The sequence below is a fragment of the Festucalex cinctus genome, chromosome 17, assembly GCF_051991245.1.
Source record: "Festucalex cinctus isolate MCC-2025b chromosome 17, RoL_Fcin_1.0, whole genome shotgun sequence".
Taxonomy (NCBI): domain Eukaryota; kingdom Metazoa; phylum Chordata; class Actinopteri; order Syngnathiformes; family Syngnathidae; genus Festucalex; species Festucalex cinctus.
This window is the reverse complement of record NC_135427.1, coordinates 5,969,339-5,991,637: the sequence shown is the minus strand read 5'-3', so window position 1 is coordinate 5,991,637 and position 22,299 is coordinate 5,969,339. Positions and strand designations below refer to the sequence as shown.

The 22,299-nt window shown below is 36.8% G+C and overlaps 1 protein-coding gene and 1 non-coding gene across 3 annotated transcripts in view; one reads left to right on the top strand and one right to left on the bottom strand.

Moving 5' to 3' along the window:
* Positions 1-22,299, top strand: part of LOC144004463 (uncharacterized) — a 245,740-nt gene that overhangs the window by 148,982 nt on the left and 74,459 nt on the right. The gene's annotated exons all lie outside the window — the stretch shown is intronic.
* Positions 17,548-17,628, bottom strand: trnas-uga (transfer RNA serine (anticodon UGA)). Its single transcript has one exon. It is a non-coding gene; the product is annotated as a tRNA-Ser (tRNA).

Genomic DNA, 22,299 nt, shown 5'->3' with positions numbered 1-22,299 from the left:
GGTCGTTTTTTTTGTCTGAAAAAAAAAGCCTGACTATACATGGTCATTTTTTAACGGAAAAAAAAAGCCTTACTATACATGGTCGTTTTTTTTGTCGGAAAAAAAAAGCCTTACTATACATGGTCGTTTTTTTTGTCGGAAAAAAAAGCCTTACTATACATGGTCGTTTTTTTGTCGGAAAAAAAAGCCTTACTATACATGGTCATTTTTTATCGGGAAAAAAAGCCTTACTATACATGGTCGTTTTTTTGTCGTAAAAAAAAAGCCTTACTATACATGGTCATTTTTTGTGAGAAAAAAAGCCTTACTATACATGGTCGTTTTTTTGTCGGAAAAAAAAGCCTTACTATACATGGTCGTTTTTTTTGTCGGAAAAAAAAGCCTTACTATACATGGTCGTTTTTTTGTCGGAAAAAAAAAGCCTTACATGGTCGTTTTTTTGTCAGAAAAAAATATCCTTACATGGTCGGTTTTTTGTCAGAAAAAAATATCCTTACTATACATGGTCATTTGGTTTGACTAAGCCTGTGATCGAAACCACAACCCCCGTGTCTGCGGGTAGACAATCTACCACTAGACCACGGGGCTGTTTGCCTGTTTACTGGAAAGAGGAGCAATGAGTTTCGTAAGTATTTAGTAAGCCGAATTTAAAAAAAAAAAAAAAAAAAAAAAAAAAAAAAAAAAAAAAGCCTTACTATACATGGTCGTTTTTTTTTGTCGGGAAAAAAAGCCTTACTATACATTGTCGTTTTTTTGTCTGGAAAAAAAAAAGCCTTACTATACATGGTCGTTTTTTAGCGGAAAAAAAAAGCCTTACTATACATGGTCGTTTTTTTGGCGAAAAAAAAAAAGCCTTATTATGGTCGTTTTTTTGTCGGAAAAAAAAGCCTTACTATACATGGTCGTTTTTTTGTCGGAAAAAAAAGCCTTACTATACATGGTCGTTTTTTTGTCGGAAAAAAAAGCCTTACTATACATGGTCGTCTTTTTGTCAAAAAAAAAAGCCTTACTATACATGGTCGTTTTTTTGTCGAAAAAAAAAGCCTTACTATACATGGTCGTTTTTTTATCGGAAAAAAAAGCCTTACTATACATGGTCGTTTTTTTGTCTGGAAAAAAAAAAGCCTTACTATACATGGTCGTTTTTTAGCGGAAAAAAAAAGCCTTACTATACATGGTCGTTTTTTTGGCGAAAAAAAAAAAGCCTTATTATGGTCGTTTTTTTGTCGGAAAAAAAAGCCTTACTATACATGGTCGTTTTTTTGTCGGAAAAAAAAGCCTTACTATACATGGTCGTCTTTTTGTCAAAAAAAAAAAGCCTTACTATACATGGTCGTTTTTTTGTCGAAAAAAAAAGCCTTACTATACATGGTCGTTTTTTTATCGGAAAAAAAAGCCTTACTATACATGGTCGTTTTTTTGGCGAAAAAAAAAAAGCCTTACTATACATGGTTGTTTTTTATTGGAAAATAAAGCCTTACTATACATGGTCGTTTTTTGTCGGGAAAAAAAAGCCTTACAATACATGGTCGTTTTTTTGTCGAAAAAAAAAGCCTTACTATACATGGTCGTTTTTTTGTCGGAAAAAAAAGCCTTACTATACATGGTCGTTTTTTTGTCGGAAAAAAAAGCCTTACTATACATGGTCGTTTTTTTGTCGAAAAAAAAAAGCCTTACTATACATGGTCGTTTTTTTATCGGAAAAAAAAGCCTTACTATACATGGTCGTTTTTTTGTCGAAAAAAAAAAGCCTTACTATACATGGTCGTTTTTTTATCGGAAAAAAAAGCCTTACTATACATGGTCGTTTTTTTGGCGAAAAAAAAAAAGCCTTTTTTATTGGAAAATAAAGCCTTACTATACATGGTCGTTTTTTGTCGGGAAAAAAAAGCCTTACAATACATGGTCGTTTTTTTGTCGAAAAAAAAAGCCTTACTATACATGGTCGTTTTTTTGTCGGAAAAAAAAGCCTTACTATATACATGGTCGTTTTTTTGTCGAAAAAAAAAGCCTTACTATACATGGTCGTTTTTTATCGGAAAAAAAAGCCTTACTAAACATGGTGGTTTTTTTGTCTGAAAAAAAAAAGCCTTACTATACATGGTAGTTTTTTTGTCGGAAAAAAAAGCCTTACTATACATGGTCGTTTTTTATCGGAAAAAAAAAAGCCTTACTAAACATGGTCGTTTTTTTGGCAAAAAAAAAAGCCTTACTATACATGGTCGTTTTTTATCGGAAAAAAAAGCCTTACTATACATGGTCGTTTTTTTGTCGGAAAAAAAAGCCTTACTATACATGGTCGTTTTTTTGTCGGAAAAAAAAAGCCTTCCTATACATGGTCATTTTTTTTTTAACATAATAAAAGCCTTACCATACATAGTAATTTTTTGATGGGCAAAAAAAATAAAAAAAATAAATAATAAATAATAAAAAAGGCTTAATACGTGATTTTTTTTATTTCTTTATTTTAACAAAGTCTGTTTCTTATTCTACTGCTACAAGTTAAACGTTCTTGCCTTCCTTCCGCCTGTTTGGATGCCATGTGACGCCACATTTTGCCTCTCGCAGGACAGTCACGCCTCGTCTTCCATCCTTGGCGTGACGCAAATGAAGCCCGCGTGCACGGAACTATCTGCGTGGCATGAGATGTCCTCAAATGTTTACAATGACCATGTGCAGACTCCAGATATATGACCACCAGAAGCCCCGTGACGTCATTGCGTCGGCCTACCACTTTACATAGGGAGCACATATGTACGCAGGGACCACACAATGTTATGTTGGATTGGGCCAACTTAAACACACAAAACGCAACATATTTGCCACGACAATTTAACATGATCCAAGAGCTGTATCCATAACACTCAGTTTTGATTAACTATGATTATTTTATTTTATTTTTTTCACCATGGTGTAGACCAACACTAATACTGATAAATTTGTCAAACTATGTCTGTATTTTGAACATCCATACATCGCAAAGACTCTTTCCTTCATGTTTGCAGGACTCACAATTGACCACCAGGTGGGGATGTTGACTTGGATATGACCAGAGCCATTGAGAGAGTTTGGCCAACTCGGGCTGTGTCCAATGTCCACCCTTGTAAGCCCTCATTCACTATTTAGCCTCGCACTATATAGTGCCTTAATGTTTAGTGCCGTCTTTCTGTTTGGCAATTCGGACAACCAGCTCACTACGTGATCTCAGACTATTTATTGTGAATGAAAATGTTTTAAAACGGTATTTTAGTTCCTTTCTTGTAAATATTTTCCACTAAAACACATTAATTCCATCGTATATATTAATGCATCGCTTTGATTCTCGCCCATGTTTTTTTTGTTTTTTTCATACTCGCAATGCATTGTGGTCTATAAAAATCCTGTTGAGTGAACATTGATGTTCACTACTTTTTAAAGTGCATTGTGGGTAACTTTGAGCGCCCTACATTTTCTTTCCCCGGACATTCGGACGCCACTACAAAATGGCGAAAATACAGATGACTTGACAGCCTCGGTTTCAGCAGGGTAACAAGATGGCGTCCATATGTCATGTGACCAGCAGTTGACCAATCACATCGTAGTAGCTCTGAAACAGTTGGCCGAACTATGTACTGCTCTGGGATATGGCTATTCACAAATACATGGTCATTTTTGAAATGGGAAAAAAAAAAAAAAATTAAAAAAAAAAAAAATTAAAAAAAAAAAAAATTAAATGGAAAAAAAAGAAGCCTTACTATATTGGCCTACATCGTCATTTTTTTTTTTTTTTACTTAAAAAAAAAAAAGCCTTACTCATTGTCTTTTTTTTATTTTTTTTAAAAAGGTCTTACAATACATGTTGATTTTTTATTTAATAAAAGCCTGACTATCTATACATGGTCATTAAAAAAAAAAAGCCTTACTATGCATGTTCATTTTTTTTAAATTAAAAAAACCCACCTTATTATACGTCTTCATTTTTTTTTAAAACAAAATAAAGGCCTTATTATACATGGTTGTTTTTATATCTATTAAAAAAAAAAAGCCTTACTATACATGGTCTTTTTTTTTTTTTTTTTTCCCATAATAAAGGCCTTACTATACATGGTCCTTTTTTAAAACAATAAAAGCCTTAATATAGATGGTCATGTTTTAATAATAATAATAAAAAAAAAAAAAAAAAAAAAAACTTACTATACATGGTCATTTTTTAAAACATAATAAAAGCCTTACTATAGATGGTCATGTTTGGATTAAAAAATAGCCAAATCACAGCGTCAAAATGATGTTCTTTCTTTTACCAGCCTGCCTGCTTGATGTTTAAAGAGGACACAAGTAAGTCATTGCCTATTTTAGACTCAACATTTACCAGAAACTAAACATTTGGACAGAACCTGAGAACTGCGTGGCAGATGCAGCAGCCAGTTGATCAGTGCCACACCGTCTTCCAATCTATTCCTGATCTATATTTTTGGAGGAGTCACATTCATTTCGGTTGTCCCCTATCAGCCTAAGAGGGCCACCTGGCTTCGCATCTGACAAGCGTGTGCACGTGTTAATGACTTCACCTCCACTTAAATACCTGTTCTACGGCAATTAGACACACATGGAAGGCATTTCACCTTGAAGCGCTGGCGGCCGCCGCTGCTGCTGTCGCCGCTGCGATCTCTGAATGAATAATGAAGAGGAAGACAATCACCGTAAAAGTGGAACCACATGACAGTTCTTTCAATGTGACATTCAAATTGGCTGCGCTTGATCCTCTATTGACACTGACATGCAAACATGTTCAGTCGAGTATTTTTATTTATTATTTTTTTAGTTTTAAAGAAAATTAAATCAAATTGAGGCTAGTGTAACATGAGGGTGCGTTGGTGGTTAATGGATTTGGTTTTGATTTGATTATTTTTTTTTCCGAACATGCATTCAAAACAATAACAATAATTAAAAATGAAAAATAAAAATTCTGAAGCCCAACTTGTAAAAAAGGAGTAGGAGGAAGTATAAACTTTTATATTCCTACTACTTTATCTCCACTTCAACATCAAAACATCAAAAATATTTTTACAATTTGTAAATATTGCTAAATGTAGTAGTATACTATTTAGGCTATCGGGTATACATAACAGCATAATAATGATAACATATTACCTGATAAGAGATTATGTTTTGCTTTATAGATTAGTTGTATAGTTTTATATTCTACAAGATCAAATAATTGTCAACTTTTCATGCTATATTCATGATATTCGTAGGGTTTTCTATTTATGAAACACTTTTTATAAGATGGGAAAGCAGGATGGAAACGGATTTCTTCTGGAACAACACACGGCAACACTTCCTGACTATGGAGTGCCAAAATTAATAGGAAATACAAACACAATCAATACAAGAGAACGTCAATCAATAAAAGAGAACATTTACATATGCAGATATATAAAGACTTTCAATAAAGGAGAATATTTACTATTGCAGACATACAACATAATTCAATGAGAGAACATTTACAAATACAGACGTACAAAGGCATTCAATAAAAGAGAACATTTATTCCTATTAATTTTGGCACTCCTGTGACTCATAGGCGTGCCAAAATTAATAGGAATGACAAAGACAATCAATAAAAGAGACCATTTACAAATCCAGACATACATTCAATAAAACAAAACATTTACAAAAGCAGTCATATAAAGACAATCAATAAAAGAGAACATTAACAAATGTTTTCACCATTTGGCTTTTATTGATTCCGTTTTGTTATTGCAGGGACTTGAATGCCTTGAATGCACGTCTCGGAACAACAAATGCCCCACCCCGAGCAAGGGCCTTGGGCGGACCATTTGTTTTGTAAATATTTTCTTTTATTGAATGTCTTTATATATCTGCATTTGTAAATGTTCTGTTTTATTGATTGATGTTCTCTTTTATTGATTGGGTTTGTATTTCCTATTAATTTTGGCACTCCTGTGACTCCGTAACTCCATACCTGACATCTCACCATCAACTGACCAACACTAACCAATCAGGAGCTAGCAAACTTTAAGTACATGCAAGTGAATGAGAACAGCAGATTCAACATGTCAATTTAGCTACTTGTTTTTTTTTATGTAAATAATAATTGTAGACGCATAAATGTATGAGTAATATATATATATATATATACAAATGAACTTAAATCTTACTCATTTTTTAATAAATAAAAAATATAAAAAGAATCACAGTGTTAAGCATAATTGATTATTTAGTCTGGTTTATTTGTGTAAGATTTCATGTTGTTCAAGCTTTATTTTGGAGAGCCATCAAACGAGTATTTAGTTTTGGTTCCCGCTCCAGAGGCAGCGAAATTATATAGACTTTTTTTTTTTTTTTTTTTTTTAATTCCCCCGGTCAACATCGCATTTCACCCCGCACACGCACACGCACCGCCCGAGTGCCTCACCTTCGCGCAATTAAGTCCGCCAGACGCTACTTCATCTGGCAAGTTGTTGCGGTTTTCGGCGATATTCATAATCGCCGAAACATAACTTTGTTTCCCTCCTGACTCTCGGCTCGTTATTGTCCAATATTTTGCCGCGCTAAGTGACATATGACGTTCACCTGCGCGTAATTAGACTGTTTGTTATGGTGGTCGGCCACCTGCATGGTGTGCTTAATAGGCGTGTGCGCGTGTGTGGTTTTGCTCCGTAGAAATCCATTCGCGTTTAAAAGGCATGTTTGTCTAATTTGACTGCACTTACTCAAAGTGTAATTACAATTTGATTTAGACTCCAGTTGTGTTGCTAAGTGAATGAAGCGTGCATGCGGGTGATGGATTCCCCTGACTGCAATATTCCCTGTTGATTAATGACAATGAAAGCAAAGTGGGACTATTATGACTTTCTATTGAAGTTGGAGGCTTATAAAGTTGTTGCATCATTTGCCGCCCTGTTCCTCTTGGGTTTATAAACTTCAAATGTCACGTTTCATAGAGAAAATTAAGATTTATGACATTAAAAAAAAATAACTCATTCACTCTCCGCCATTTTCACATTTCGCAATCCCGTTCGCTGCCGGCTGTTTTACTGAATTTTGACTGATTTTGCAAGTCCCACAGAATATTGTGTGCAATTGCTATAATAGCATGGAACCTATCAAAAGAAAGATTAAAGTCTCTTCTTTCATCAGGAAAAAACAGTATGTTTCTATCTGTTTCCGTTTTGCAGCAATTAGCATTAGAAGAGAGCTAAGTTTCATCAGTTTTCACAAATCTATTTAAAATTCAAAGTAATTTAGCTTTTTTTTTCTAGATGGCCCTCCTTTGCTCTACTGCCACCTGCTGGCCGTTTGTGTAATAACTACCATTTCTGCAAAGCCTTCTGTATGCTCTAGCATAAAAAAACAAAAAAAACAAAAAAACGTATAAATACGTCTTTGGGACACTTAAAACATAAAAAACATATTTACACGTTATTGGGAGTTAAAAAAGCACATTTCAACGATTTTTTTTTCTGTATGAAGCACAAAAAGAGGCTATTATCAATGAGTACTCAAAGAGTACATACTCAAACCAAAAAAACGAAATAATGGAAGTGGTTGGATTATTTTTGCTCTCGCTCCTGTGACTTCAAGTGTTTGTCGAGCCCTGCAAATGCACGATTAAACATCAAATCATATCGCGTGTTTATGAACGCCCCTCCGATGATTCGGAGAGATTATTTGACTATTGAAGTTGGCTCGTCGGTCATGCTTGCAGCCCATTTTCGCTGAGGTCTGTTATCTGAATCGCACATCTCCTGCTCCCTTTTTTGCGGTCTTTATTTGCATAAACTGGTCACTGGTATGAAAAATGTTGATAACAAATGATGCGAGGCGAAACTGGAGGCGGGGCCTAACGGCTTCAATTTTCTTTTGGTCTTTTGGTTTAACCGCCTTTGACTATTGTTGTAATTTTGCACAAGTGGCAGAATGCTGGATGGTCGGGTTTACAACAGCTACCAACTAATTAAATGCGGCATTTAAGCACAAAGTACGAATTTTAATTTTACATTATCACTGATTTAGAATGAGCATACATTTTTAACAATGGAGTAATCGTTTGGAGGCATTTATTAAATGTAAAATGGTCCAAATCCTCTGATTTTAGCTTTCAACAGTAATTGTTGACCGATTTCTGTCGTTCTTCATGAAAGAAGACGGACATTTGCAAACATCTGTTTTACTTCGGAAAACACTGATCGAACCGGGAACGTAGTGCAACCATGGCTATTGTAGTTTTGGAATTTCACATTTTAGTTTTTTATTTTGTTTTGAGTTTTGTTTTATAAATTTAGTTAGTTTTAATTAGTTTTCAGGGTGGTTTTGTTAGTTTTTATTAGTTTTAGTTATTTAATAAATGCTTCAGTTAGTTTTCATTTTTATTTTATTTTTTTGAATTTTAGTATTATTTTTTTTGTTAATTTTAGTTAACTAAAATAACCTTGAGTACAACGTCAATCCCCGTTTTTTTTTTTTTTTTTTTTTAATTGTATGTTTGCCGGATTATTGCTTTCTGTTCCTCTGTGTAACTCTCTTTGTTTCTCGTCTAGTCAGGTTCGTTCCATGCCTCTCGATGTGAATAAATAGTTAAAATCGTATTTGTGTCTGCACTTTGGTATCCAACTTCTAGCACATGACAGACATGAGGAATTGCTGTCCAATACTTTCAGACGGGTATTTGCGATAACTCATCCGATCCAAACCTTCCGTCTGAGACAAGCGCAGCATATGGAATCCATCCACCACATTTTTCATCTATTGTCGTGTCTCACGGTCAACCACAGTGGGCCGTTCACACACGCCAGATACTCCGCACTCTTTCATCCTCATCACCTTCTTCTCCCACCGCCTGGCTTCACAAACGTCTTCGAAAAGTGTACTTAAAGCACTCCAAGGGCCCTTTACAAGTCCTCCTTCTCATTGTGGTTTTGGAGACGTACATGCATGAAGTAAATGTTTTATGTATTTCCTGCAAAGACTCCAAGAATAATCTAAGCCTCATTTATGAATAAGAATCTCAATCGCTTGCACGGAATGTCTCATATCTCGAAAGATTTATAAAGTGTTTTATCGTAAGTGCAAGGCCAAATGGCGAAAATGCGTTTGGGTAGAAGCTGATAACCGTTTGGGCAAAGTGGAATTATGTTTAATTATTGAGTGAAAATATAGTTTCCACTTGCCAAGTCAATGTTTTTATGTGTACGTCTTGGCTTTGGAGCAGCTAACTACTTTTTGGCGGAATGTTTCTGAGCGCTCAGATTGTGGCGTAACCGTTATCGCGCTTTATCAAATCTCCAACTGCGCGACACCTTTTCAAATCTTTGAAAGAGGTCAAGGTCATATTGGCGACGCTTTCTGCTTTCTATTTGCTTCACTGATGCGCATGAGCTGACATCGGCAGAGAGCGAGCGAGGTGTCAAGTGCCAACAAAGTAGCAGATGTAACAAATTAGACTGCATTGTTTCATTTGTGCTTCAGGAACTGGACTGTTTCAGTTCCATTAAACTGAGGTGCAGCAACCCCCCTAGGATGCTCTTTCATGTGTGGTCAGTCCGCACCACAGAGTAATATACAGTGGAAGGCAAATCTTTTTTTTTCATGGGAAATAATAAAAAAAATATGTCAAAATCACTATATACTGTATTTTATGATGCTAACCCAGTAGTAAAGGCATAACCACAGTAATATTTGTTTGAAAAACACTTCCCGGCCATAAATATAAAATCATCAAAAACAGTTAGGTGTGTCAAATTCAGTCAACCAACAACGCCCCCAGTTTGAATTAGGCAGCTAAAGTAACAACAGTAACGGACGAGTTAAAAACAACAACAACAACAACAAAACAATCAAAATGCTTGTCATATGCTTGTCCACTAGACAGAACTTGAAAACAGCAAGGTCATGCTGCAGTTATCAATTTGTCCTGGTAGGGGGGAGTAGAGCATCACGTATAAGCTAAACTCTGCCCTCGGCACACGTGTATCTTGGATTCGGATCTGACTTGTATATGTAACAGGTTGGACTTCAATACAGAAAGAAAAAAAACGGGTTATAAAGACAGGGAGTTTTCTTCCTCCCTATTTGCAGCCACTTGAATGATATTGTTACATATTTAGGGGAGAGTTGGATCACTTTTTATCTATTTATTGGAATCAATACATCATATATAAACAAAATGCATACCAGATGAAAGACCAAATTCTTAGGTATATATTTTTTGTATTCATGTCATGTTCATACTTTGTATCAGTGCACAGTTATAAGCCACCAAAGTGAACATGTGACATGTTTCCCCACCAATGGGTAAGCTGTCACACTGGATTTTGCAACCAATAAAACAAGGACAAAATTATCCTTGTTCTCCTGTTTTTTTTCACTTGTTTTTACAGTCAGCGAAATTGTTTATCGCTGATCTTGAAACTTTACCATAGTCACTGAGCAAACCTAAACTTATTATGAAACAGCACATTCACTGCCAGCCCACCTGGAAAAAACAAAAAAAACCAAAAAAAAAAACCATTTGACGTCTTTTTCCGTCAATGGCAGTGAATGAGTTAGGAACTCCTGGCATGTAGATCACAGCATAGATCATTGCTTCCCTTAAACTGTAAATTTGAGATTACATTTATTTAAAAAAAATAAAGCATTTGGTTTAATTGATTGAATGTTGACATCCCTCTCATCATCTCTCTCATCTGAGCGTACACATGTATGCTAACCTAAAATTAATAAACAAATACATACATCTGGTGAGCTGGAGCCTAGCCCAGCCGATGGCTGCTGCAACAAGCGTACTACATATTGTGAATGTTGCATACAGATGTCGTTCACTATTTGGTTGTGGAACATTTGATAGATTCCTTCTTGTGGTTCCTCTTGAGAACGGCTACAGATTCCCTTGAACGGCGTTCTTCTTTCAAGGCTTTCCAGTCCAAACAAAAATGCACATTAATGTTTCATTTTTCTCCAAGTGAACTGTATCACGTCAGTCTTTTCTCTCATTTTCTCATACCCGCCATTAGCATCAGCTACAGTAAGCGAGGTGTTATCAAGCGGCAACATAAATGATGTCATCTGGAGGTCCTGTGGGGATGCTGAGGTCAGCTAAGAAATGATAATGACCTTCGGTTAAGCGTTCGATTTGTGTTGTGAACCTCCTCTTTTGGCATTCGAAAACAGATTAGCCTGTTTTTGGAGGAAGTCGATCTTTTGATATTTGGCTGTGTTCTTGTATGCAGGTCCAAGTCTGGGATCGTGTCGGTGGGAATAGAAAGATGCTTCCAATATGGTGACGTGAGAGTCGGGGAAGTCCCAGTTTGCCCGAGTCAGCAAGTCATCGCCCTCCATTTTACAAGCAGCATCATGGATGCGTGATCATTCTATGAAGGTGTGTATGTTTGTGCAGGTGAACCTCGCAGCTGCGATGGAGTTTTTAGCGCAACCTCTTTAACTCATTTGCTCCCAATAACGTGTAAATACGTTTTTTAAAAAAATGTTTTAAGTATCCCAAAGACGTATTTATACGGTTTTTTTGTTTTTTAATGCTAAAGCATACAGAAGGCTTTGATGCAGCCTCTCAACTGCAAAGAACGGTTGCAGAAATAGTAGTTATTACACAAACGGCCAGCAGGTGGCAGCAGAGTAAAGGAGGGCCATCTAGAAAAAAAGCTCAATTACTAGCTCTCTTCTAATGCTAATTGCTGCAAAACGGACACAGATAGAAACATACTCTTCTTTTCCTGATGAAAGAAGAGACTTTAATCTTTCTTTTGATAGGTGCTTTTATAGCAATAGAACACAATATTCTGTGGTCCTTGCAAAATCAGTCAAAATCCAGTATTTTTATTTTTTTTTAATCATTCCATTCATTTTCTACATTGTTTTAGCTTTCACCTGAACCCAGAACCAAACATGCTAACCGCTAGTCCCACCATGCAGATGTGTAGAACTATCCTGAGTATGACTAAGCTGGCAGGATGCTGCCCGTAGCAGCTGCTAGCGATTGAACAACACACAGGGAGCCGTGCGATGGTCGCTCCTCCGGCCAAATGACTTCAAGATTACAAAGCTCAGTGGACACGGCCTTTAAACGGAGAACCTGGTGGCAACTGAGCAACGTGATGTCATTTCTTGAGGTGGGAACGAGGAAGGAGATGCAGGGGAGATTTTGCAAATTTGTAGCAATTTTGTCTCTTCCTTCATCTTGTTTAATCTGAGTATCATTATATAGTTAAACTGAAAGTAACAATGATGGGCCGCAATCCTCCTTTTTAATAAACACTTCTTTGTCAAGTCAGCAGCACCGCATTGCTTGAGTCTTTGGGTATTTCTCCCCCACCCATAATTATTTTTTCTAGACGTCTATCAAATAATAACGCCGTTAACCATTCACTCCCCGCCATTTTCACAGAAGCGATCCCGTTCGCTCCCGGCTGTTTTACTGGATTTTGACTGATTTTGCAAGGCCCACAGAATATTGTGTTCTATTGCTATAAAAGCATGGAACCTATCAAAAGAAAGATTAAAGTCTCTTCTTTCATCAGGAAAAAAGTATGTTTCTATCTGTTTCCGTTTTGCAGCAATTAGCATTAATAGAGAGCTAGTAATTGAGCTTTTTTTCTAGATGGCCCTCCTTTACTCTGCTGCCACCTGCTGGCCGTTTGTGTAATAACTACCATTTCTGCAACCGTTCTTTGCAGTTGAGAGGCTGCATCAAAGCCTTCTGTATGCTCTATCATAAAAAAAACAAAAAAAACAACAACGTATAAATACGTCTTTGGGACACAGAACATAAAAAAAACGTATTTCTACGTTATTGGGAGAAAATGAGTTAATAGACTTGGATCTCAACAACTGATGTCACAGTTAAAATTACTAGTGGTTCCAATAACCTGAAAAAGTATAATACATCACTTCTTTATTGCCATGATTAGTTATATAACGTTTTGTACATTATTTTGCGACATGATGGTGTCGTAAGTCTTGGCGCAAAGAACTCACCCCCACCACTGCTATACAGTACCACTGTGCAAATGGACCACATTTACGTCTGAATCTGGCTTGGCCACGAATTAGTCTAATTATGCATAAATAGAAAATGGCCGTGTTGAATTGACCTCATTTTGTTTGTCTAAATTGGCCTTGTTACGGCGTGACATAAGCGGCCCAGACCAGGTCCTGATCCGTGACTTAACTGATGCTATCACCAACATGTGCTGCCCAGGCTTCTACGAGGCCACCATTAGGATGGATTTAGGCCTGAGAGCAACAGGGAGCAGCAGAAGGCTGTGAATTGCGTCATCTCGGTGGAGGAAAAACAAACAAAAACATTCGTTAGCTCAGAAATTTTATTCAAATTCAATTGATAGAAAACCAGCAGCAAATGAATTGGCTGTTCGTGTTTTATGGTAATTATGGCCAGAAAGAATCACAGTACAATCAGATTTCTTGGCTGTAAAATTATTTGTGCAATAAACAGTGGCTAATAAAATTGTTTCAAAAAAAATAATAAATGTTTTTTAAAACATTTTATTTGATATACAGTTGCTATGATCTTGTCCTGTAGTCGTCCCTTATGATGATAATGTTGTCAGTTTCTATGCAGTTGCTATGGTTCTATCCTGTATTTGTCGCTTGTGATGATGATGTCAGTTGCTATGCAGTTGCTAAATTCCTGTATTTGTCACTCTTGTTTTGTCTTATAGGGATTTATTCTGTCATAGAATTGAGCATGGTCCTATCTGGAGTTACTGAGAGACTTTTGTCAGGACGTTGCGGTTTCTCTGCATCGAGCCTGCTCAACCTTCTCGGTCAAGGGTTCTCCGTCAAATATTTTCTTCAAGGGCAGTCCTGTTCTCTGTTGTTACTTTGTATTTTTGTCTATAAGGTCTCTCTATTTTTCAACTTCTTTTCTGCTTTTGGGTCCAAATTCCGCACCTCATGTGACAGTTACCTAAACAGACCTGGCCAGTTCAGAAGAACAATGTTGCAGACTTTGCTTTTCCATAAAAAAAAGGAAATGTCCAGTTCCGATAAACCTGCCTCGGCTACAACAGTCCGAGTGTGAGCCAAAGTTTTGTTCAACTCCCTTAGTATTAAAATCTTCCCAAATCCACTGCTGCTGAAGGGAAAAGACCTTCGGCTAATTCAAAACATCTTGAGGTTGCTATGCAGAATAAAAACATGACCCCATATTTGCAGAAGTATTCCGCAAATTACATTACAAAATAAAATGAATTCAATAAGATCAAATATCAACCCGCCTCCAATTATGCCTATTCCATATTCTCCTCGTGTGAGTCTTTAATTCTGCACAGACTAATGGTTCATGGAGTGGAATTGTCTGAAAAGGTGATGGTGGGAGGTTTGTGGGATTTAAGTGTGTCAGCAACTGTCTCAGTTTGACTCTCACTTCCTGTGAAATCCTTTTAGCACCAAGCTGAAATAACACACAATGAAATGCAGCTCCTCTTGAAAAAATGCCCATGATAGGAAAGTAGCGGGGTGGGAGGAGGGAAATAGTGAAGATCCAGATCTCATGTAAATAATATGCTCACGTGTAATTTGCACTTCATGACAATACATAAAAAAAAAAAAACCCAAGGGACTGAAGTTTTTGAGCAAGAAGTAATGGAGTGGAACTATGACAGGACTCCCAGGACGTCCCAACAGAATAAAACTTGGCTGGGATCCTGAAAAAAACAAAAACACAAAAACAGAGTGCTGATAGCCGAGCTAGCAGCAAAGCTGAGCTCATGATGTTGTGTCTCAAATCTCCAATCTGATAAAAAATGAAAGGAATCAAAAGAAATGACGCAAAACCAACATGAAGCAGGGAAAAAAACGGTTTCAGTGTTATGATATTGCAGATATTTGATTGCAACGTATCTAGAAGCCATCCAAATTGTTTCTTCTGCAAGATGCATGCGCATTGATCTTGGGAAAATCCTCCCATATGACATCCATTTCCAAAAGCCAAAAAAAAAAAGGGGAACAAAGTCATCTTCATGAAAGACGTCTTCAAGTCGCTCTGCCAAATCTCACACATCAAGCTACCATCCAATCCATTATTCATAAATGCACTTAACATTTAGTTCCAACCTGAAAAAAAGAGGGAGACAGACCGGAGAAGCCTGTCAGGTCACCAAACGGTGCCCTTATTCTTTAGATGAAAAGCCTACTAGAACATCTAGAACAGGGGTGTCCAAACCTTTTCATTTGAGGGCCACATACAAAAAATCAGAAGGACGCAAGGGCCACATAATGTTTTGAAGAGAAATTGTGTTTAGTCCTAAAAAAAAAAAATTGGACAAATAATTTATTTGTGATTTTGCATATTTAGAAAAATGCTACAGTATATAAACCAATTTATTTGTAATATTTCATTTTTGTTTTTATTTTGTTTTTATTTTAGTTTTTTTAATTTAGTTAGTTTTTATTAGTTTTAGTTCTTTAATAAATGCTTAGTTTTAGTTTAGTTAATTTCAGTATTAGTTTTAGTTTTTTTATGTGTATTACTTGTGCGCAATATTTAAAAAACACCACTGGCGTGACGTCATTATTCCGGTTTATATCAAAATAAATCTACTAAAAATCACATTTAAAATCATCCCCAAAGGCTCATGCATTAAATTAACTACCAAAGACTAAAACGAAGGACATTTTTGCTATAATTATAGTTTTATTTTAGTCAGTTTTGTAAACATAAAATGTAGTTTCAGTTTTCTTTTTTTTAAAAGTATCTTGGATTTTATTTTATTTCATTAACAAAATTGTTTTTTGAATTTTATTTATTTTTCATTAGTTTAGTTAACTAAAGTGACCTTAGTCTTGTTTTTCGACACCTTCCTTTCTTACTTTTACAATCTCCAAACATTTTTGTTTTTATGCCATTTTTAGCATATGTCTGAGTGATGTGCTTTGTATAGTAACGTCAGCAAAAGCACACACTTCCTGTTTTCTGTATCATCACTTGTGGGGTCTCTGGAAAAAACAAAAAAAGAAAAAGAAATCACGTAATTTGTTCAAAATTGGCCACTTAGCTAATAAAAGTGTGAGGGATTAGCCACTTGAAATCCAGCGACAGCCTCACAACAGCAAGCCTATTTGGCCCTTATTTGTCACCGCAGTCGGTCCCCCAAGGACCCCCACATTGTTCTCAGACGCGTTGGGGCCACATAAAGTTTGAATTAGACCAGGCGCCCGACTAAAACCACTTGGGTGAAATTAGGTATGAGGGCCGCCTTTCTCTCACGGGCTTTTTTTTTTTTTAAGGGATTAGATGACGTTATTGGTGGACTGATATGCGCGATTAAATCGGCTGATTAGGGTGCCGAGTGGAGGTGTGTTTTACTGCCTCACCTAAAAGGGGGTTACAGTCGACGGGGGTGGCGGTTTAAGGGTCTTATTCGTGGCCAGGGTGAGATTATAATGGCTGATTTAACACTAGATCTCCGGACAGCGAGCTGTGAACTGCTAGTGAACCTGGACGGTCGGCATTGGAACAATGTGTGTGAGGAGCTGCTGGTTATTTGGTGGGTTTTGTAGCACCGCTGCAGTGTTTTGTTACAGTAACCTCTGGGCTAGTAAAGTCTTGCAAGTTTTGAAGTCACTTTTGGATATCAAATGACTCAGATAGGAATGAAACTGAGGCACTTTTCGATCGTGAACCCGACTTGAGGCCTCTGCAAAGGTGGTGCTGATAAATTATTTTTTGTTTACTCATTTGCTCCCAATAACGTGTAAATACGTTTTTTTAATGTTTAAAGTGTCCCAAAGACGTATTTATACGTTTTTTTTCGTTTTTTTTTTTTTTTTAATGCTAGAGCATACAGAAGGCTTTGATGCAGCCTCTCAACTGCAAAGAACGGTTGCAGAAATGGTAGTTATTACACAAACGGCCAGCAGGTGGCAGCAGAGCAAAGGAGATCAACCAGGGCCATGTAAAAAAAAAGCTCAATTACTTAGAATTTTGAATAGATTTGTGAAAACTGATGAAACTTAGCTCTCTTCTAATGCTAATTGCTGCAAAACGGAAACAGATAGAAACATACTTTTTTTTTTTTCCTGATGAAAGAAGAGACTTTAATCTTTCTTTTGGTAGGTCAAATGTCTGACTCATGTCATGCTATGTAGCTAGCTAGCTTCCCTCCCCAAAAAACGTTTTTATTTTTAAATGTACCGGATTTATCTTGATGCCGATATCCGACTTCCTGCCCGGCTCCTGTTTAATTTCTTCAGCTTCACGAAATTCCGCATGCGGCGTCCGGAAGAAATAGAACGCTTGCGGAAACCTTCCGCATCGCCGCAGTCGTTCCGCGCCGCAGACGCACCGCAACGCAGCTGGTGTGAATTGACACCGTAGACTTGAATGCGAAGGCCTCTTTAATGTGCTATATTGTGCAAAGTGTAATATAAAGCTTGTTGTTGTTTCAAGTAGTTGCTTTTTGTCATGTACAAAAAAAAAAGAAAAAAAAAGTGACCCATCACAGCGAGTACACACTGGAGTAGGAGGGTGCAGGTGATAATCTTAACTACGGATACAAGAAAACTTGACGCTGTGAGCAGGGTTCGAACCTGCGCGGGAAGATCCCATTGGACTTCAAGTCCAACGCCTTACCACTCGGCCATCACAGCTGGTCAATGGTGATGAGTGCAATAAAAAAAAAAGTTGATGGCCTGGCTGATGCATTTATGACCTGCATGTATGATAATTGGATTCAAGTGTGGACGGACTATATTTCCTGATCTCAAAATGGATATGTAATCTATGTATATAATTTTATTCCCTCAACACAGTTCCAAAGCAATATTGTGAAAAATAAAGCCGCAATAATGAGTTCAGAAAATGGAACTCAAATTCGCCCTCATCCCACCCCCCAAAAAATGTCCGCTAGTGGGCAACTTGTACTGTACTCTTTCAATTAGGCAAGGTTAAACTCTTTTAGTGCCACATGTTATCAAAAAAACAACCCCCAATGCCAGCGGATTTGGAGCATTTTAACTCATTTTTCGAAGCAAACAGAATATTGTGTTCTTTTGCTACATCAACAACATGGGTACCACATGAAAGATCACATTCCATTCTTTCATTAGAAAAGTCTTTTGAGTGACATTGAGCTAAAATTGAAAAGAAAAGATACATTTTCTCCACAACAGTGACTTTGATACTAATATTTTTTGTTTAGTGACGCTCCGTCAAATTAGGTTTAATGTTACAAAGGCTTTGATCATTCACGTCAGCCTTGAAAACTTTCCATTTCATCAGATTGCGTCATGTTTCATTGTAATTCGCAGCTCTAGTTAGGGCCCGAGCAGCTACTGCTGCCATCTGCTGGCCATGGTTAGTGGGTGTTTTTGATTTCACAACTCATTGACCCGGCTGCGCTGCACTTGGACGTTGCACTGACCACTGATATATTAAAAAAAATACAAATATATATATATTTTTTTTAAAGTAGGTGACATCACTTAACATTTACTAAACGTTATTCAACGTTTTTGGCGGTCAAAGAGTTTTAAGAACAAGAGCAAGAGCTAGCTGAGGACTGATCAAAATAGTTGGATCGTAGTGACATAAATCACCTAATTGCTCAATAGTCACCCCTTTATTTTCAATTCAATTAAAGCTCGGGTCACCACGACAAGCTGCAAATCCTCATTAGCTGTTAACAGTTAACACACAAACGTAAGTCTTAATGGTGGCTCTCAATAAAACCAAAAACCGGCAAGAGAAACGCTTCTGTTTACTAATTGGACCAGTAGCAGTGGCAATAGAGTGACATCACAACTTCGTGAACAGGTGCCTCATCCTGTCAGCCATTCACGGGAAAGTTTTAATGAAACCTTCCCGTTCCTCGCCATGCCCGCAGCAGCGCAAGCCTGCGATTGTTGTCAATGTTTACGACGTGCCGGTGAGAAGGGAAGCAGGCACCGTTGCTGGTGTTCGGGGTCAAACAAGGCGGTCACGAGGGTGGGGGGGTTGTTTGACCACAATCGTGCCCAGGAAACGATGCTAATTAGTATATTGTGACTGTTTTCCTTTTGGGATGAACACAGCAGTCAATATTTCAGTTGAATCAAGTTTCATTTTGTTCGGTACACCGCATATATATACTGTTGTTTACGTTTGATGGGCCATGTCAATAGAGACAAGTTAAAACTATTTATTAAAAATATGTTTTTCTACCCCTGCGATAGCCTCTATAGAATAGAAGGGAAAAACCAAATCATAAACAGATCAAGCAGGTTATTATTAAATTTCTTTCTAGACATTTTACTTCAAATTTGTGCAGTGCATGGGCGTTTCTAGCCCCTTTTTGGGGGGCTCAAGCCCCACAAATTAAATCCCAGCCCCCCGAGCATTTAAGACATAATTTATTATGTCATTTTTTTTATTTTTAAACCATCGCCCATGGGCCGTATGTTTGACAGAGTATATACTGCATATAATTAAATTTAACTCATTCACTCCCAGCTATTTTCACTGAAGTAACTGGATTTTGACTGATTTTGTAAGGCCCACAGAATATTGTGTTCTATTGCTATACAAACATGGAACCTACCAAAAGAAAGATTTAAGTCTCTTCTTTTATAAATAAAATAAAATAAATAATAATAATAAATAATAAAAAAAAAACAAAAAAAGTGTTTCCATTCCAACGAGCATTAGAATATAGCTAAGTTTCATCATTATTCACAAATCAAAAAAAGAGCTTGTTTTAACATGGCCCTGGTTGATCTCTTATACTCTGCTGCCAACATTTTTTTTTTATTTTTGTCATAACTACCATTGCTTTAAGCGACCTCTTCAGGTCAGAAGCTGCACCAAAGCCTTCTGTGTGCTCTTAGCATAGAAAAAACATCAAAAAACATATAAATATGTTTTTGGTGGGGAAGGACAAAGTATTAAAACACATATTTATACGTCTTTCGGTTTGAATGAGTTAATATACAAAAAAAATTAAAAAAAAAAATGCAATTTTAAAACAAGTTGAGGAATACCTGTTATAACAACATACAGTACAAAATGACAACAATGTCCCCCTGTTGCATCGTCTTATAAGGCACCACTTTGACAAAACATGCAACAAACAAGCAAGTGCCACACAAACAACCACACGTGTGCAAACACACACATCTGCGCACACGCCCGGTGAGGTCCACTTGAGCAGTGGAAACAAACAAAAGTTGGTTTATGACAATTAGAGACCCGGTCTGAACTTTGCTGTTTCCAGAACTTAGCGGATAGGAATAATTAATCACGACTCTCTGACACACAAACAGGCACGCGCGCACCCGCAGCTAATGAACAGTAATATTCAAAACATGTGGGAACCATTTGTCCACCAACCTCCCGCTCGCTCTATGACAACAGAGAGGAACACGGCAGCAACATAAGGAAAAAGGGAAAAAAATGGCTCCGAACACTGGACCAGGTGCTATCTTGATAGAGAAAAGACGAGCGAGAGGATGTCAGCGCCTTGATTTTGTTAGCCTAAACAACAATTATGAATTCAAGCTCATATCGCTTGCGAAGATTCACAACATTCATTCATATTACCAACCATGATAGAAGGGAACATGCTTTTTTATTTTTTTATTTTTATTTTTTATTTTTTGACTGTCCGAGAGTAAAGTGCAATTGCACCTCCACTACATTAGGGGGAAGTGGCGCTCTCATTATTGGCAGAGTGCGCGCAGGGAGCTTTCGCTCAGTGCTGTAGTTTTTTTTTTTTTTTGCAGTGAGCATGCGCGCTTTGCACACAGTAAAAATAAAATAAAAAATCAGCACAAATTATTTTATATATTTTTGTTTTGCAGGTTAAAGTTTTTCTTTTTTAAAATTAATATTGTGCTCCTGAGTTAATGTTGGTGATCAGTTTGAATGCATTATTATTTATTGATTTTATGTCATTTTATTTTTCCGTATCATATGGTTTGACATGGTCAGTCAAAAAAATATTTTTGAATTTCAGATGCACTATTTAACGTGATGTTTTATTCTTACTTGGGGGGGTGGGGCATGACAGAAAATAATTGAGAAGCACTGGCATACATGAATATGAACGCGGTATGAATATGCGTTCGTAAACGCGAGTATTCAAGGAAACGCGGGGTCAGTCGGTTTTGCTAACCTTTCCCCTCGGAAATGAGAAGCCTTGTTTCAATGAGGGAGCGACAAAAAAAAAAAAAAAAAAAAAGTGAGGCGATTCTGATTCATATGCACAGTCATGCGTTTGTGGCCCTGCGAGACGCAAGCTTGTGAGGTCATTCACCCCAAACTGCCATGTCAACCCCCATGCGACCTGCGCATGACAGGAGATCAGGGCCGGGCACAAATTGCGTCATATTCCAAAAACACATTTTGATGTTCAGCTCCTGTAGAATGATAGATATAAAAAGTCTACACACCCCTGTTTAAATGCTATTTTTGTGATATTTAAAAAAAAAAAAAAAAAAAAAAAAAAAAAAGAAGAGACCAAGATGAATCATTTCAAAATTTCTTACAACATTAATGTGACAGAATCTGTACTACTCAATTGACAATTATTTTGAGAGGGTATGTTGTGAATGGGTGCTTGCAAAAGTGTGCACCCCCTCTATAACTTGGATGCATCTGTGTTCACATTATCCAGTCAATTTCAAATTTATGTTAACTTAGGCATGGGTAAATATAACGGTATCAAAAGAATTATCACCGTATCACAGTATTAAAATTATAGCTCTAAAATGCCTTTTTTGTATTTTTTTTTTAATTTTGGAAAATAAAAACATTTTTTCCACGATAGAATACAATCAATTTCAATACAATTGAATATTTATTACAGAAGAAACATAAATAATAATAATAATAATAATAACAATAAACAACGAATCAATAAATAAATAAAGAACAGACCTGTTGGCTACTCATGTTGTCCTTGGGGCAAACTAGTACCTGCTGTCACCTTTTTTTTTTTGTGTGTGTGTGACAACGCACATTAATCAAAGGATATAAAAAGTCTACACACCCCTGTTCAAATGCAATTTTTTGTGATATAAATAAAAGAGATCCTTTTAAAACTTTTTCCACCATTACTGTGACCTATAATCCATCTTACTCAATTGAAAAACAATCTTTCGAGCCGGTACGTAAAAATAAACAGCTGTGAGTGGTTGGTTGCACAAGTGTGCACACCCTCTGTAACCGGGATGCATCTGTGGTCACATTTTACCAATAAATTTAAAATTCATGTTAGTCACTTGGATTCAATATTAGATTATGACGGCAGAAAAAAAAAAAAAAAACCCAAAAAATCACAGTGT